Below are 14,924 nucleotides of genomic sequence, written 5' to 3'. Positions count from 1 at the left end.
GTTTGCTCATAAATTTACATGTAAATCACACGGGACCGTAGGGGTGGTATGATGTACGGAGGTTTATGATGTAAAGAGGTTCACTACATAGAGGTTGTACTGTATATATATTATTTCAGGGCAGATTACGTTAATCACAGCCAGAAGTACATATTAATAATGATTTGAGTGATTGATAATGAACATTAATGATAATTGATTGTATTCATTTCACCCTGGTATCAGCATTTCAAACTCACAAATGCTGCCATAGCTACCATTAAAGAAGACATTGGTGTATGACTATCCGCATGGTTTTAGGCTAGTTTTTATATCACCACTAACAACTAAAATAATAAAAAAAAACTTTTTCCTTCAAAAATTCATTCAAAATTAACAGAATCCGTGCATATACTTCAATAAAAACACCCAAAATGTATCATTAGTTTATAGTAGTACTTTCAGAATCCACTAGAGATAACGACTGTGTTAAATACACAAAATAAGAAAAAGGCCATAGGAATTTAAAACAAACACATATGAATTCGCGGATAGACTTGCCGCCTTACAAAAAATATTGGGAGGGCCCAAACCGATGGTCTTCCCCGGGGAAATTTTATAAGTAGATGGTTTTAAGTTTTTTAAGCATTTTAAAAGAATCGTTTGATTAACAATAGAGCCCTGTCAACCTGAATCTCGACATCTGGACACTCTGGGAAAATCGACAAGCCTGGCACAATTCTTCATCACACCCATAACGAATTGTTGAGGGGGCTCGGGACCCCCCAGGCCCCATGGAGTCGGCGCCACTGATCGCGGACAACTTTCGCTCTTCGCGTTCCCTTGAATATTTTTTTAAATGATCGACGTACTTATAAGCTGGTTGTATCCCTGATACGGACTTTGGAAATAGTTTTGAGATATCGTTTTCACGCATTTATTTATAAGTTTGACATTGCTAATCACCACCTGAAATAATTCAAAATCAATCTGATTTGATATAAGATAAAGTATGCAAAAAAATGACTTAGAATTGACAGAAACTTTTCAGAGGCAAGAGAGTTAAAGTATAGAAGAGGTGGACGCCTAACGTAAGTCATTGGTTGAAGGTTAGCGCAGGTCTTTCTTTGACTGACTCAAAACGTTTTAAATTTTGAAAAAATATTCGCCTTCCGTATATTACCCTCTCAAGTAAAAATTTCTCCCTTGAAACAGAGCTGATTCTGGGCTGAAACTCCACTGAATGTGTGGAAACTGCCTTGAAACAACCTTGTCACTGCACTGCCTTGTCCTCAACAAGAAAAAGAGCACTCAACTGAAACTCTGATGCCATTCTCCCTTGCAAGTCCATTGCATTTGAACTGCTTCTCCCTGGCTGCATGTGTGCCCCAATGATACAGAACTGGACACAGGCCGAATTTATGACACCACTGCATCTCTCTTGCCGCATGTCTTTACTGCCTTGCCACAGAGCCGCTGCAGCATTTGGGTATCCCCTCTCCCTCAGAATCTGAACTGCTTCTCCCTTGCAGCACATGAGCTCTACTGACACTGAACTGGACGGTAGGCTCATAGGCCAGGCCAACTTAATAACTCCACTGAATCTCTCTTGCCGAATGTCTTTACTGCCCTGCCACAGAGCTGCTGCAGCATTTGGGTATCCCCTCTCCCTCATGAATTTGAACTGCTTCTCCCTTGCTGCGCGTGTGCTACCCATCGTAAGTTTTGCCAACATACAGAACCAATCTACCGGACATATACGCGACTCCTGTTTTCAGCGGCAATGTATTTTTTTAAATTTAGCTTTTGGCAACACGTATACCTTTTCCCGCGCGTCATGCTGTCGGTTGCCGTTATTTCTCTCAAGTTGCTAGGAGCGAAAGACGAGTGGTGGGCGTGGGTTTTGGCATGAAAAGATTGATGGCATAAATATTTTCCCGGTACTTCGACGTTTGTTAACGGCAAGAATTAATCGAAATTAAGGTGAAGGGGAGAACGAGGTCGGTGGTGATGACTGCATTCATAATTGGAGGTAAGCATTTTAACTTCTCTGATGGCATGTTTATTCCTTCCATGTTTAGCCATGAGAACGTTGACATTGAATTCGTGTTTTAATCCAGAATTCACCGACTTGCCATCAATTAGTCATCCTAGCGCCGTCTGTTAGTCATCCTGCGGAGTCCCTAACGGACTCGGTGAGCTCGAGTGGGCTTTCGAAGAAATAAGGAATGCGGGTGGGTATTGCTATAGTGCAATGTATATTTTCTGCTTATACTTATTAGTTACAGCTGATAGTTTTGGAAGCTTGCGTCGTTTTCGTTTGGAGTTCACACATAGCCTAAGTAACAAGCCATCGCTTCGTTTTTCATTAAACTATGATGCAAAGCGCATGCTTCCTCAGTGATAATTTAAGTTTTGCTTTCTATAATTTGAATGTTTCACATTAATGCATCATATAACTAATAAGCCAAGTAGAGGACAGTTTTTATGTGCAATTTTGCTAATTTGATTTTGAGTTAAGTCGTTTGTGACTCTCATCAGACATGTTTCTTCTCTTTTTCAGGAGCATCTAACTTCCATGACTTCTTTCATTTGGAATATTTTTGTATGTGCTTTTAACAGTTATTAATTTATTGATGTATTTTCATGTTCTAATAAATTGTGTCTTGAAAAATGTTGAGGTCGTTCCTGTTATAACTATTGTTGATCGCAATCACCTGTCCTCCCTTTATCTTTTATCATGCATGCAAAATAGTGGGAGAAATCTGTTATGTGATCATCCACTGTTGGCTGGGTTGCGCAGGTTGTTAATTTACTGTGTTTTATATGATTTGATGAGGGAATTTCAATGGATTGGGTAGGGAAAATGTATTCAGCAAAACATGGGAGTTTCAGCCTGGCACACAAGGGAGTTTCAGTCTAGCTGGTAGCCAAGGGAGTTTCAGTCCAGTTAGTAGCCGATAAAGTTTCAGTGTAGTCAGCCAAGGGAGTTTCATTGGAGTAGCTGGAGATCTTTATTGCATTGCTACTGCACTGCCATCCCTCTTCCAAACTCCACTGGTTTTGTTTCAATTTCAATGCAGTTTCAGCATTTAAGCAAGGCAGTGAGTTTCAAGGTAGTTTCAGCCCAGTTTCAAGGGAGAAATTTTTACTTGAGTCACTATTCTAAAAGGAGCTGGTCTCAATGATCAACTCCACCCATGCACTTATTATAAGCAACCACGGCCCCTGCTTTCTCCCTGCTTTATCTGGTGGTTGCCACTAGATCACTTCCAAATTCCAAAGAGATCATTGATACGTCCCGCTTGTATTTTGTGTGGAAAACACACATTCCCTCCTCACTCAACCGAGAACAAACCTCTCCTTTCGCTAATTTGTGACCAAATATCTCTTTTTGATTGTCCCTCCAATTTGGTCTCAATGTACCTGTACAATAAATTTTTTGACAAAGACAGTCCTTATCAATGTAACGTTGTTGTAATAATAGGGTAGTTTCCTTCATCAAAGAAAACGAAAGGCATTGATTGCGATTCGTTACCCACCACTAGTGTATTCATAATATAAAAATTATTTCGTTTTAGAAATACCGGTTTAGACGAATGGCAATGGTCCATTTTTATCCTCATTTGAAAAGGGCCAGATTGGCGCCCATGCGATGCCACTCCACGTGACGTCACAGGGACCTAGTTTCTATACGAGAAGATAGGAGTTATGCATCGTCTGAGGTTACCAATGCATGCATGAGGCACAGAGCTCAGGGAAACATGTCTTAATAATCACCTATTAAAACTGGCTAAGGTCGGAAAGTTTTCTTCATTTGATAAGGTATGAATAATCCTTATTTAAGTCAAGCCCTACCAGCCAGGAGGGTACTCAGCTACCCGCTAGCAGCCTGCGTCATATCAGCGCTAAGCCTCGCCTCAAGGTCACCTCACAGGGCGGCAGCGGAAACCAGAAATACGTCACACGGAGAGATTTCCCGGCATTCATAATTACGCGTCGCGTTTTCGCGAGCTTGAAAATTTTCACTTTTCATTTAATCGCGAAAAATAGATATCGTCATTTAAAAATCTAAAAGCGTGAAATACGTACTCCAGGAGTAATAGGGTAGGGATGGAAAAGAAATAGGAGAATTTGAATTAGGAATTCGAAACGACAGGGGCGAGAAAGTAGCAGAATTTTGCAAGAGAAAAGAGTTATTCATTACAAACACGTGGTTCAAGCATCATAAAGGGCGAAGGTACACGTAGAAAAGTCCAGGGGATGTAGGCAGATATCAAAAAGACTACATTATGGTAAGACAGAGGTTTAGGAACAGTGTGAAAAACTCGCGCAGCTTCCCTGCAGCGGATGCGGATTCGGACCACAATCTAGTGCTCATGAAATGCAACGTAAAATTCAAAAGACTTATGAAAGTTAGGAAGGCGAAGAAATGGAACGTAGAAGCCCTGAAAGGGAGTATGAGGAGAAAATATCAGGAAATACTGGACATTAGTATGCGGGACATTGACAGAACCAAGACTGTTGAGGAAAGATGGGATAATATTAAAACGGGAATAGTCAAAGCGGCGGAGAAGTCAATTGGTTACGTTGACATTAGAAGGATAAAGAAGCCGTGGATAACGGAGGCAATGGTAAATGAAATGGAGGAGAGGAGGAAGTGGAAGAACGTGGACACAGAACAGGGCAAAAGAATGTATAGGGAATTGAATAATCGATTACGACGTGAAACTAAGAGGGCAAGGGAGGCTTGGTGGAAAAGACAGTGCGAGGAAATGGAAAAGTTCCAGAAGGATGGAGAAGTAGGCGCATTGTACGCCAAAGTTAAGTCGCTATCGGGCAGCAAAAGAGGACAAGCCATGTCTAAAATTAAGATGGGAGGATGCTAACCGAGCGAGAAGAGGTATAGGGTAGGTGGAGGGAATACATGGAGACGACCTGTATGACGGAACGAACAGACCAGAGAGATTGACTGTAGAGGAGGAAAGTGCTGTGGAGGAGGATAATCTTGGGCCGGAGATTTAAGATTCGGAAATAGAGAGAGCACTCTGTGATATGAAGGCTAGGAAAGCAGTAGGCGTGGACAATATACCATGTGAGCTTCTGAAGAATCTAGGGAAGGAAGGTAAGAAAAGGTTTTTCGAACTAGTGCGCAGGATCTATGAGGAGGGATGTTGGCCGGAGGATTTCGTGAAGACGGTTTTAATTCCGCTTCCGAAAAAGAAGAAAGCCGTGGAATGCGGAGATTATAGGACTATCAGCCTAATATCCCATGCGGCGAAAGTAGTGCTGAGGATATTGAACAGACGAATGGAGGCGAGGGCAGACGAGTATTTGGGCGAAGATCAGTTTGGTTTCAGAAAAGGCAATAGCAATGATGAGGTCCCTCGTGGAGAGGAACCTAGAATATGACCAGGACGTATATGCGTGTTTCGTGGATTTTGAAAAAGCGTTTGATAGGGTGAACTGGGTAAAGTCAATGGATATTCTCAGGAGAATAGGTGTAGACTGGAAGGATAGACGACTGATTCGTAATCTGTATATGGCCCAGTCTGCGCAAGTGAGGATAGCGGACGGAGAATCTGGGTGGGCAAGCATTGGCCGAGGTGTGAGGCAAGGCTGTCCTCTATCGCCGCTGCTCTTTAACGTGTATGCTGAAGAGATGGTAAGGGAAGCGTGGGATGAGTTAGAAGCTGGGATAAAAGTGGGAGGAATGATGTTCAAATCAGTGAGATTCGCGGATGACCAGGCGTTGATCAGTCAGTCAGCAAGGGGGCTTCAGGCTCTAGTGGATGCGTTATACGAGCGTTGCGAGGAATATGGGATGAGGATTAATCAAAAGAAAACTAAGGTAATGCGGTTTTGTAAAGCATCACGAGCGAGGAATGTGAGACTCAAGATAACGGTGGGTGGTGATAAACTTGAGCAGGTTGAGCAATTCAACTATTTAGGCAGTACGTTAGAGGAAAACGGATACAGTAGTAAGGACATCAGGAAGAGAATAGCATTAGCGAAGGAGGTGTTCAGGAACAGGAAGGAGCTTCTGAGAGGATCGTTGTGTGACAGTTAAAAGAAAAGGTTAGTGAAGAGTTTGATTTGGAGTGTAGCTCTCTACGGTGCGGAAACGTGGACACTGAGGAAAGAAGACGAGAGAAGATTGGAGGCATTCGAGATGTGGGTACGAAGAAGAATGGAGAGGGTGAAATGGACGGAGAGGAAAAGGAACGACAAAGTGCTGGATATGGTTGGCGAGGAGAGGCAGCTTTTAGATGAGATACGCAGGAGACAGAAGGTTTGGATGGAGTTAGTGCTTAGCGGTGAGGGGATGTTGAAAATGGTGTTGGAGGGTAGAATGTTGGGGAAACGAGGGAGGGGAAGGAAAAGAATAGGATTTTTAGATAGATTGAAAGAGAGTAGGCCTTGCAGTGAATTAAAGAAGACATTGCTTGAAGGAAAGGGAGGCTCCCAGATCACTTCACGAATACTCGATGGAAACCTACCTTAATCGGTAGAATACTATAATAATAATAATAATAATAATGTTTGGCAATGTGGACGGCCTCACAAGGGGGGGTATGTGCCCCCCATCTGTATCCGCCACTTGAAGTATTGCCGAAACATTAGACGGCCTCTCCACAATACCATCGATTCATCTACACTTAAGTTCCCGTCCCGGCAAGACAGCAGTTTCCATTATCTCCTTGAAACTGTCTAAAAGAGGTCTTATGGTATAAATACGATCAGTAGTCACCGTGGCTGTATGTCACTGTAAAGCATCTCTCTGTTTGAGGGATTTCTTAGAAAATGTAATACTCATAAAATCCAGAGAAAACGATCCCTTGCCATAGCTTCTCAAAATATCGGTATACTGAAAAACTTACTGGTATCACAATATAACCGCAATAAATTTTTTTATAACCATGTTTTTTCATGAATAGAAGAAAAAATTCTTCAAGAAGACGTCAATTCCAAAAAGAAAAGACAGAAGCACTTTCAAATAAAAACTTATTCACCAAAAGTCTCGTAAAAAAAACACAAAAAATTCAAAAATCCATAGAAAAAAGAAAAATTGGAGTAACCAGAAACGGAGCACACTATATGCAGAAGCTAGGAACCAACTATGAAGAGCGGCCTAGTGGCGGCAAGAGAAAGGGGCTGAGCGTGGTACCATTAAAACGCATGAGAAAGGACCCAATGCCGTGTCATTCATTAAAGACATCCGCGCGGGTGGCAAGGCGCGGCTGCCGTTCATGAATGACATCCGCATTGAATGGGTTGCCTATGAAATTTGGGTGACTGTATAGTTTTATCGAATCTCCAATTTTCATCGGATCTTCACCAAAATTAGTGTACATAACCTATTTTACATACTAAACAATCCTAGGGGTGGGCGAAAGCGGTTCGAGGACAAATAAAAATTTAATAATTCATTACTTATCTTGGTGTCGGATGGGTAACTTATACATTGCAGGAGCCACAGATATATACACGCAGAAGTATATATCTGTGGCAGGAGCTATCATAGATGAGAAATGACGATCGAAAACTGCACATGTTTGGAATTATAAACAAGAAAAAAATATCCCTCGAGCTGGTCCAATACATAACAAAGTGGGAAGTAGAAGTGGGTAAATCACTTTCCGGGCATATGTACGGGCTGGTCGACTAGAAAATAATATTCCTCGAGCTGGTCCAGTTGGTGGGGTGGGAGACTATAGGTAAGTGAAGGTTTGAAGGCGAAATCCGGATTGTACCTCTTGTAAAGTAATACCCTAATTAGTTTGTATCAGAGGGTTTTGATGTAATTTTGAGGGACGAGTTAAAATAATCTCGCTTATGCCGTCATAAGTCCGTCTGTCGGAGTCAGTCGACACATAAATAAGAAAGAATCCGCCGTGCGCTACCCAACCCACCCCTCCGGTCCTACGACCGTACACTAGGAATAAGCCGTCCATTTGCTAGGATTTTACAAAATGTAGAGAGGAAAATTTGCATCCTTTACAAGACACATCATGCCCCGTCCATACCCAAACCCAAACCTTAGCAACAGTTTGTTTTCGATCGTCTTTTCTCATCTATGATAGCTCCTGCAATGTAAAAGTTACCCATCCGACACCAAGATAAGTAATGAATTATTAAATTTTTATTTGTATTCGAACCGCTTTCGCCCACCCCTAGGATTGTTTAGTATGTGAAATAAGTTGTGTATACTAATTTTGGTGAATATCCGACGAAAATTGGAGATTCGGTAAAAGTATACCGTAGCCGAAATTTGTGGGTCGTATGAATGTTAATATTGAATTATTGCCAATTGTCTCCAATCTTTGCGAGTGATTAGCATGAAAAAAATCCGAAACATTCAAATAGTTTATGTAGATACGAAGATTAATAGCTTCCTCGTGTGGGTGGTTACATCGATGGGCCGAACTCCCTCCATGTGAAATCTCCACGAAACCTTCACATTCTATTGTCAAGTCAATTCTATGTTCGCGGGGAAAATACTGGCATTCCTATATTATAATCCCGTACCCTTACCTCAAGTAGCGATGTCGAGCTAGCCTTTAGTGTGGGCGCGAAGCAGTTATCAGGCGACGCCTCTTAAATTGGTGGCACGCTGCTTGCAAGATGCCAAAACCAGGATCCAAAGGAGATAAATGTAAAGGACCCAACGATAGTCCACAAGGCGTCAGAATGTCAGCAACGGGCGAATGTAATCCTCACCAACAACCACGATGGAATAATATCACTGCAGTAATGTCTTTCTAAGGTTCGTATCGTTTGTATTCCTCTTTTGCTTTCGGTGCTAACGAAGAAAAAGACGACCCACCACGACACACTGCCAGGAAACCACAGGAAACACTGCCGCAACGATGATGCACTAGAGCTGTGTCGTTCATGAATGAATCGTTCATTTTGAACGGTTCATTGGCATGAACCGAATGAATCGAAATACGCTCCTCGTTCAAAGGGTTCATAAAGAATCGTGTGGTTCACGAAGAATCGAAGAATCATTGGGTGCATCCAGGGGGAGTGATCGCTCCCTGATCAGTGAGCGGACTGTGACGTCAGCGCTCACTGAGCGATCACATTCCCCCCTGGATGGTGAATGCTCAGTGAGCGCTAAGGTGGGGAACTTGAAATGCATAACATTCAATATGGCGCCCAGCGCTTGTGCATACTATCGTGTAGCGGCTGCGAAATATACTTTAATTCCTGTGATAAGTTCATACCTTGTGACTCTGTCCCGAATATATATCACTCTTAATGTACGGGCCTAAAGGATTTATCGCTAACAGCTCTTTACGAGTCCCGTGATATTTATTGGAAATGCCTATTGTGTCAATCGTCCAAATATTTCGTTGGGAATCTGGCGCCTGACATTGAAGTCTTGAAAAAAGAGGTCTTTACACTAAAATGGACGTCTTTCCCATGTTTAGAAAGCAATAGTTTCACATTTGCTAATTCCATGAAATCCGCTTCGTCTTATAGTTTCTTGAATGAGATTTAATAATTGATCAAGGACAGCAGTAGACATTATTATCACAACAAACTGTTTGTGAACATCGGGTGACTAATGATGAAGTTATATCTCAGCATTACGGGACGTAGTGTGGCGGATGTTTTGAGGAAGTGCTGGTAAACCGGTCAAATTAAAAAAGTGCTGGTGTTATCGTACTAACCAAATCTGACATTACTTTTGAAGTGAGCTATGTGCCACATGAGCTTCTAATTGAGGAATGGACTTGGAATGTGCTCGGGTTAATATTCATGTTCCTGCTGATGACAAACAAATTTTTGTTATATCTTCTTGTCGTTCGCCAGCGAGTAGTTTTAAGGGTTTTTAAAATCGCTGAACAACTTGCTTGATGCCAACCTTTTATTGACATAATAGATTTAGCCTCTAACCTTCAACATTTCTAGTTCTGTCTACTTTATGTATGCCACTCACTTTGTCAAAGGTCACATGAAAGGTTTTACTCTTAACCCTGATATCACTGTAATATGTTTCTCTACCAGAAGACCAATATTTATAAAGGTACCTTATGTACGATCATTCTCGCGTGTGTTATAGAAATTCACCGCTTTACACGATGCAATTTTGATTTTAACTTCTTACATACTTCAGCTATTGCGCAATGACGTCCCCCGTGTAAAACGGCCAGAAGACAATGTTGAAGCTATTACTTAGTTAACCCGGGAGAAAAATTACTCACGCCTTATTTTTTTGACTAAGCGGACAATTAATACCCCGCGATTTACGTATATAGCTATATTTGCATTTATCTGAAGCCTATGAAATATTAATAAAGAATTAAAAACACATTTCAACTCGAAAATCCATTTTTCAGCGAAGGCTACATCTGAACTTTACCTGGCTTACGACAAAATTCCACCGCAGAATAATATTTTGGCTACCTAATTTAGTAAATAAATACGTAACAAAAGGCCTTCTGCCAATCGCATTTAATATGCCTACATTACGTATAAGTCATCCAGCGTTAGATGCGTTACAATGTATAATTAATACGGCTGCTCGACCTGACAGTTCTTCGGCACCATTTTGAACTCGCGCCGCCGCTCACTGGTCGGTGAGCGAGGTGATCGGTCCCGGAGTACGCTCACAAATATGGCGGCCGCTCACTAGTGATCGGGTGGTGAGCGGTCGCATCCAGGGGGAGAGCGGTGGTTCGCTCACCTTCCGCTCAGTGAGCGGAGCTCCCCCTGGATGCACCCATTTAGAATCGAAGAATCATTTAGAATCGAAGAATCACTTAGAATCGAAGAATCATTTAAGAATCGCAGATTCGTTTAAGAACCGAAGAATCATAAGAATTGAAGAATCATGTAGGAATCGAAGAATCATTTGAACAATCGTCGGAGTAGTAGAAGTAGGTATAAAGGTCTTGAATTAACTTCGCGAGCCGCGGATGACAGTAGGTCTTTCTAGTCATTTAAGAGCAGTGGCGGATCCAGAGAGCCTCTAAATATTACCATTATATCTTGAGTTTTTTAATACACCATTATATTTAGAGTTAAAGAAAATAATAATTTTGTTCAGTTGTCGGGGAAGGTTTACTCCCAATCCCCCCCACGTTACCTAGGTTACCCCAGGTACCTACCCTAGTAGAAAAAAATGTGTTCTTTTGGTGTTCTTTATATGTTCATTCAGTGTTCAAGTGTTCTTTTGATGTTCTTTTGGTGTTCTTTTATGTTCACCAATTTCTTGGTGTGTTCTTTTGATGTTCAATTTATGTTCTTTTTATGTTCATCTCAGTGAACACAAAATGAACATTTTTCTTTATGTTCATTTTGTGTTCCCTTTGAGTTCATTTTATGTTCACCATGGTGAACACAATATGAACATTTTTTTATGCGTTCATTTTATGTTCACTTTGTGTTCATTTTATGTTCACCATGGTGAACACAAATTGAACATTTTTTTATATGTTCATTTTATGTTCACTATGTTGAACACAAAATGAACATTTTTCTTTATGTTCATTTTGTGTTCCCTTTGAGTTCATTTTATGTTCACCATGGTGAACACAATATGAACATTTTTTTATGTGTTCATTTTATGTTCACTTTGTGTTCATTTTATGTTCACCATGGTGAACACAAATTGAACATTTTTTTATATGTTCATTTTATGTTCACTATGTTGAACACAAAATGAACATTTTTCTTTGTTGTTCTTTAAAATAAACCAGTATAAAAATTCTCATTCCTTGGAGGTGATTGTGGATAACTGCAGTTCATGTGTCATGACAAGTAGCTTTACATAAAACAAGTAATACAGATGATTTTGGAGACTTTGTCTACCAAAAATGAGTTTGAATTTCGCCATCTTGAAATCCACAAAACTGTATTTTTTAGCAGTTTTCCATAATATTTCTAGAAATTTAAAATAATGAATTTCCGGGAAAATTATCCCAAAATGAAGGCATATCATCAAAAAATGGACATTGAACGATCCGAGAATGCAATCAAGGAACACCTGAAAACACTCTCAATATGTACTTTATTGCATACTAAACAGGGATAAGGCCTGAGCATTTGGCTTCAACTATTAAGTTAGTTTCTAATAAATAAAGCTGGAAATAAAATAATTTGAAACATATCCAAACACTGACATCTGATTCGCAAAGATGTGAAAGTGTTCATGGTAATGATGGGACTTTCGTGAAAGCTTTTTCTTTGTTGTTCAACAAAATGTTCTTTTTATGTTCATTTTGTGTTCTTTTGATGTTCAAAAAAGTGTTCATTTTGTGTTCGAATTATGTTCTTTTTATGTTCACAGACGAGTGTTCATTTTGTGTTCTTTTTATGTTCACAGACGAGTGTTCATTTTGTGTTCTTTTTATGTTCTTTCTGTCACAAAACACATAAAAAGAACATAAAGTGAACATTCGGTGAACATAGAAGGAACACAATTTGAACATTAAATGAACATAAAAAGAACACTGAATGAACACACTTTTTTCTACTAGGGTAGCCCCCTTCTTGTCACAATCTTGAATCCACCTGCACTGGTTGAGAGTGAATATTCCATGAATTACTCGCTTATTATACGGAACCTATGGAACTTAACGTTCTTAATCCCCCTACAGTTGATACATAAGAAAACATATCAATAGGAATATACTGAAAAATAGGAATTACTTAAATTCAATGAGACAAGAATAGCAATATTCCTTATTAAATGTTTTGTATAAGAACGGAATATCTAGGACGTATATATATACTCGCTTGAGAGGTTAAATCTTAATTGCCTCTTCTTGAATTACTTCGTGAAACATTTATTTTATTTTCTATGTCACTATGGTTTCATTAACTAATTTTTTGTAGCATAATTGATTTCATTGCGGTAGCATCATGATCATTCTCTTTCGATGCTAAAAGGTTAAAAGCCCTCTGAGAGACTGACGCATAATGCCAGGTGGCTCGGGCTTTAATTCTTTCTTTGAGCAGCTTAAGGTTCGTCGCTGAATTTTCATAAAATCACACTTTACCTAGAGTTAATATGACAAATGTTATGTCGTTTTACCCGTATGTTGTAGGGGTCTCGTGCGCCATGATGCCTAACAATATTGCTAACACCGCTGTCAGAGGTGTTGCGTGAGTTACCCGGAATAATTTCATGACCACTTTGCTCCCGATAAGTCTGTCTGTTTTAGGGAAAATTTCTTTATGGTGTAACGCCAATTAATAGAATCTAAGTTAATAATGAATCACCGAATACGAAGGAAACATGTTTAGTCGTATTTCTCGATTATAACCTTAATTTTTTATATGCATATATTCATGAAGATATTCTTACTAATAATTACATACATAATTATGTAAGTTCACGCGTACAGCCTTCAATGTTTTCGGTTAACTCTGGATTATTTCGCTTCATTGCAATCATTTGATTCACATTGTTCGTTTAGCTCGCAGAGTTCCTTTAGTTCACGTTGTTCATTTAGTTCGCAGAATTCATTTAGTTCACGTTGTTCGTTTAGCTCGCAGAGTTCCTTTAGTTCACGTTGTTCATTTAGTTCGCAGAATTCATTTAGTTCACGTTGTTCATTTAGTTCGCAGAGTTCATGTTCACGTTGTTCATTCGGTTCGTAGAGTTCATTTAGTTCACGTTGTTCATTCGGTTCGCGGTGTTCATTTGGTTCATGTGATTCTTTATGAACGACATGAAAGAACAGTTCATTCACATGAATAGAACCGAATGAATCGAATCACGGAAATGAACCGAAAATCCCACCTCTACGGCCGCACACTAAGCCACCGGTGGTCGCCACCGGTGGCAGCCACTGGTGGCCGCCTTTCGCCACCAGTGGTCGCCACCGGTGGTTGCCACCAGTGGTCGTCTTTCGACACCGGTGGTCGCCACTGTCAGTCAGCTTAGCTCGAGAAGGTAGTTGAACTATGGACTCCGATACGGAAGCACTGTGCGTACTGCTCCTACTGAGAAGATCTCGCCGACGACGGAAAAGAAAACGACGGCATTGGGTGCACCCGATGTTATTACTACGGCCAAGCCAAGGGCAATCAACAGAGTCATCAACAGAGATGTTCTGAGAGATTATTTTGTAAGTGAGGATGGAGCTCTACCATGGAAAAACGATAAAATATAAATTAACGTCTTTGCTTCATTTAACTTAACTACATATTTACTTGTTAGTTGGATTAATACGATTTCATTATAATAAATTTGTCTCCTTACCTGCTTTGTTTTTTTCTGCGGTACCCATTTCCTCAAATTTATTTACAAATCGTAAACACAACTCCTCCCAGGCTTTTGTTTTGTTCAATCTATCACTGTAGGCATCACATCGCAAGTCCCATATTGCTGGACGGGCTTCCACTTCGGATATAAAAACATCGATATCGAACTCCATCTTGAACAACTGCCCGCACGTACTGTCTGACAACAACTGTGCCTCGTGAGTTTTGACAGCGGCGATGTGACGGTGGCGATGGCGCCGGAGTGGCGTAGTGTGCGATGGAAGTCTGGCCACCGGTGGCGACCACTAGCAGCGAGACAGGGCCACTGCCTCAGCTTGTGGCGCAGCGAGCGCTGTGTGTGCGACGAGCCCGTATGATTACATGCAAAAGGCAATCCTCAGCGTTTGTCTGCCACCGGTGGCGTAAGTGTGCGGCCGGCCTCAGAGTCCTCTATATTGCCATATAATAACTACGAAGTTGAGTCGTCGCAACCTGCCATGTTTAGTCATATCATTAATGGCGGGCTGTGTTGTTGCATAGGAGGAACGTCGAGTTGGTGCAGTTTTTTCCATTTTTGTAATTGATAAATAAGAGAGATGGGCGGTTCTTCTGCACCAAACTCTTCCATTAGTTGTGGGGATGTGTATCGCGCTTTTGTTTTTCCTTGTAATCCTCAGGTAAGGGCTAAATGGCTACAAATGTGGGGGATGGATGAGTGGCAA

General features: G+C 40.8%; 1 protein-coding gene across 1 annotated transcript in view; it reads right to left on the bottom strand.

The window, feature by feature from the left end:
• Positions 1-8,801, bottom strand: part of LOC124170029 — a 513,527-nt gene extending 504,726 nt beyond the window's left edge. The window contains exon 1 of the mRNA XM_046548714.1: positions 8,515-8,801. The gene's annotated coding sequence lies outside the window, so the exon portion shown is untranslated. The remainder of the gene's footprint in view (positions 1-8,514) is intronic.
• Positions 8,802-14,924: the final 6,123 nt, after the last annotated feature.

Source organism: Ischnura elegans, chromosome 13 (genome assembly GCF_921293095.1).
Source record: "Ischnura elegans chromosome 13, ioIscEleg1.1, whole genome shotgun sequence".
Classification (NCBI taxonomy): Eukaryota; Metazoa; Arthropoda; class Insecta; order Odonata; family Coenagrionidae; genus Ischnura; species Ischnura elegans.
This window is presented reverse-complemented; position numbering and strand designations above follow the sequence as displayed.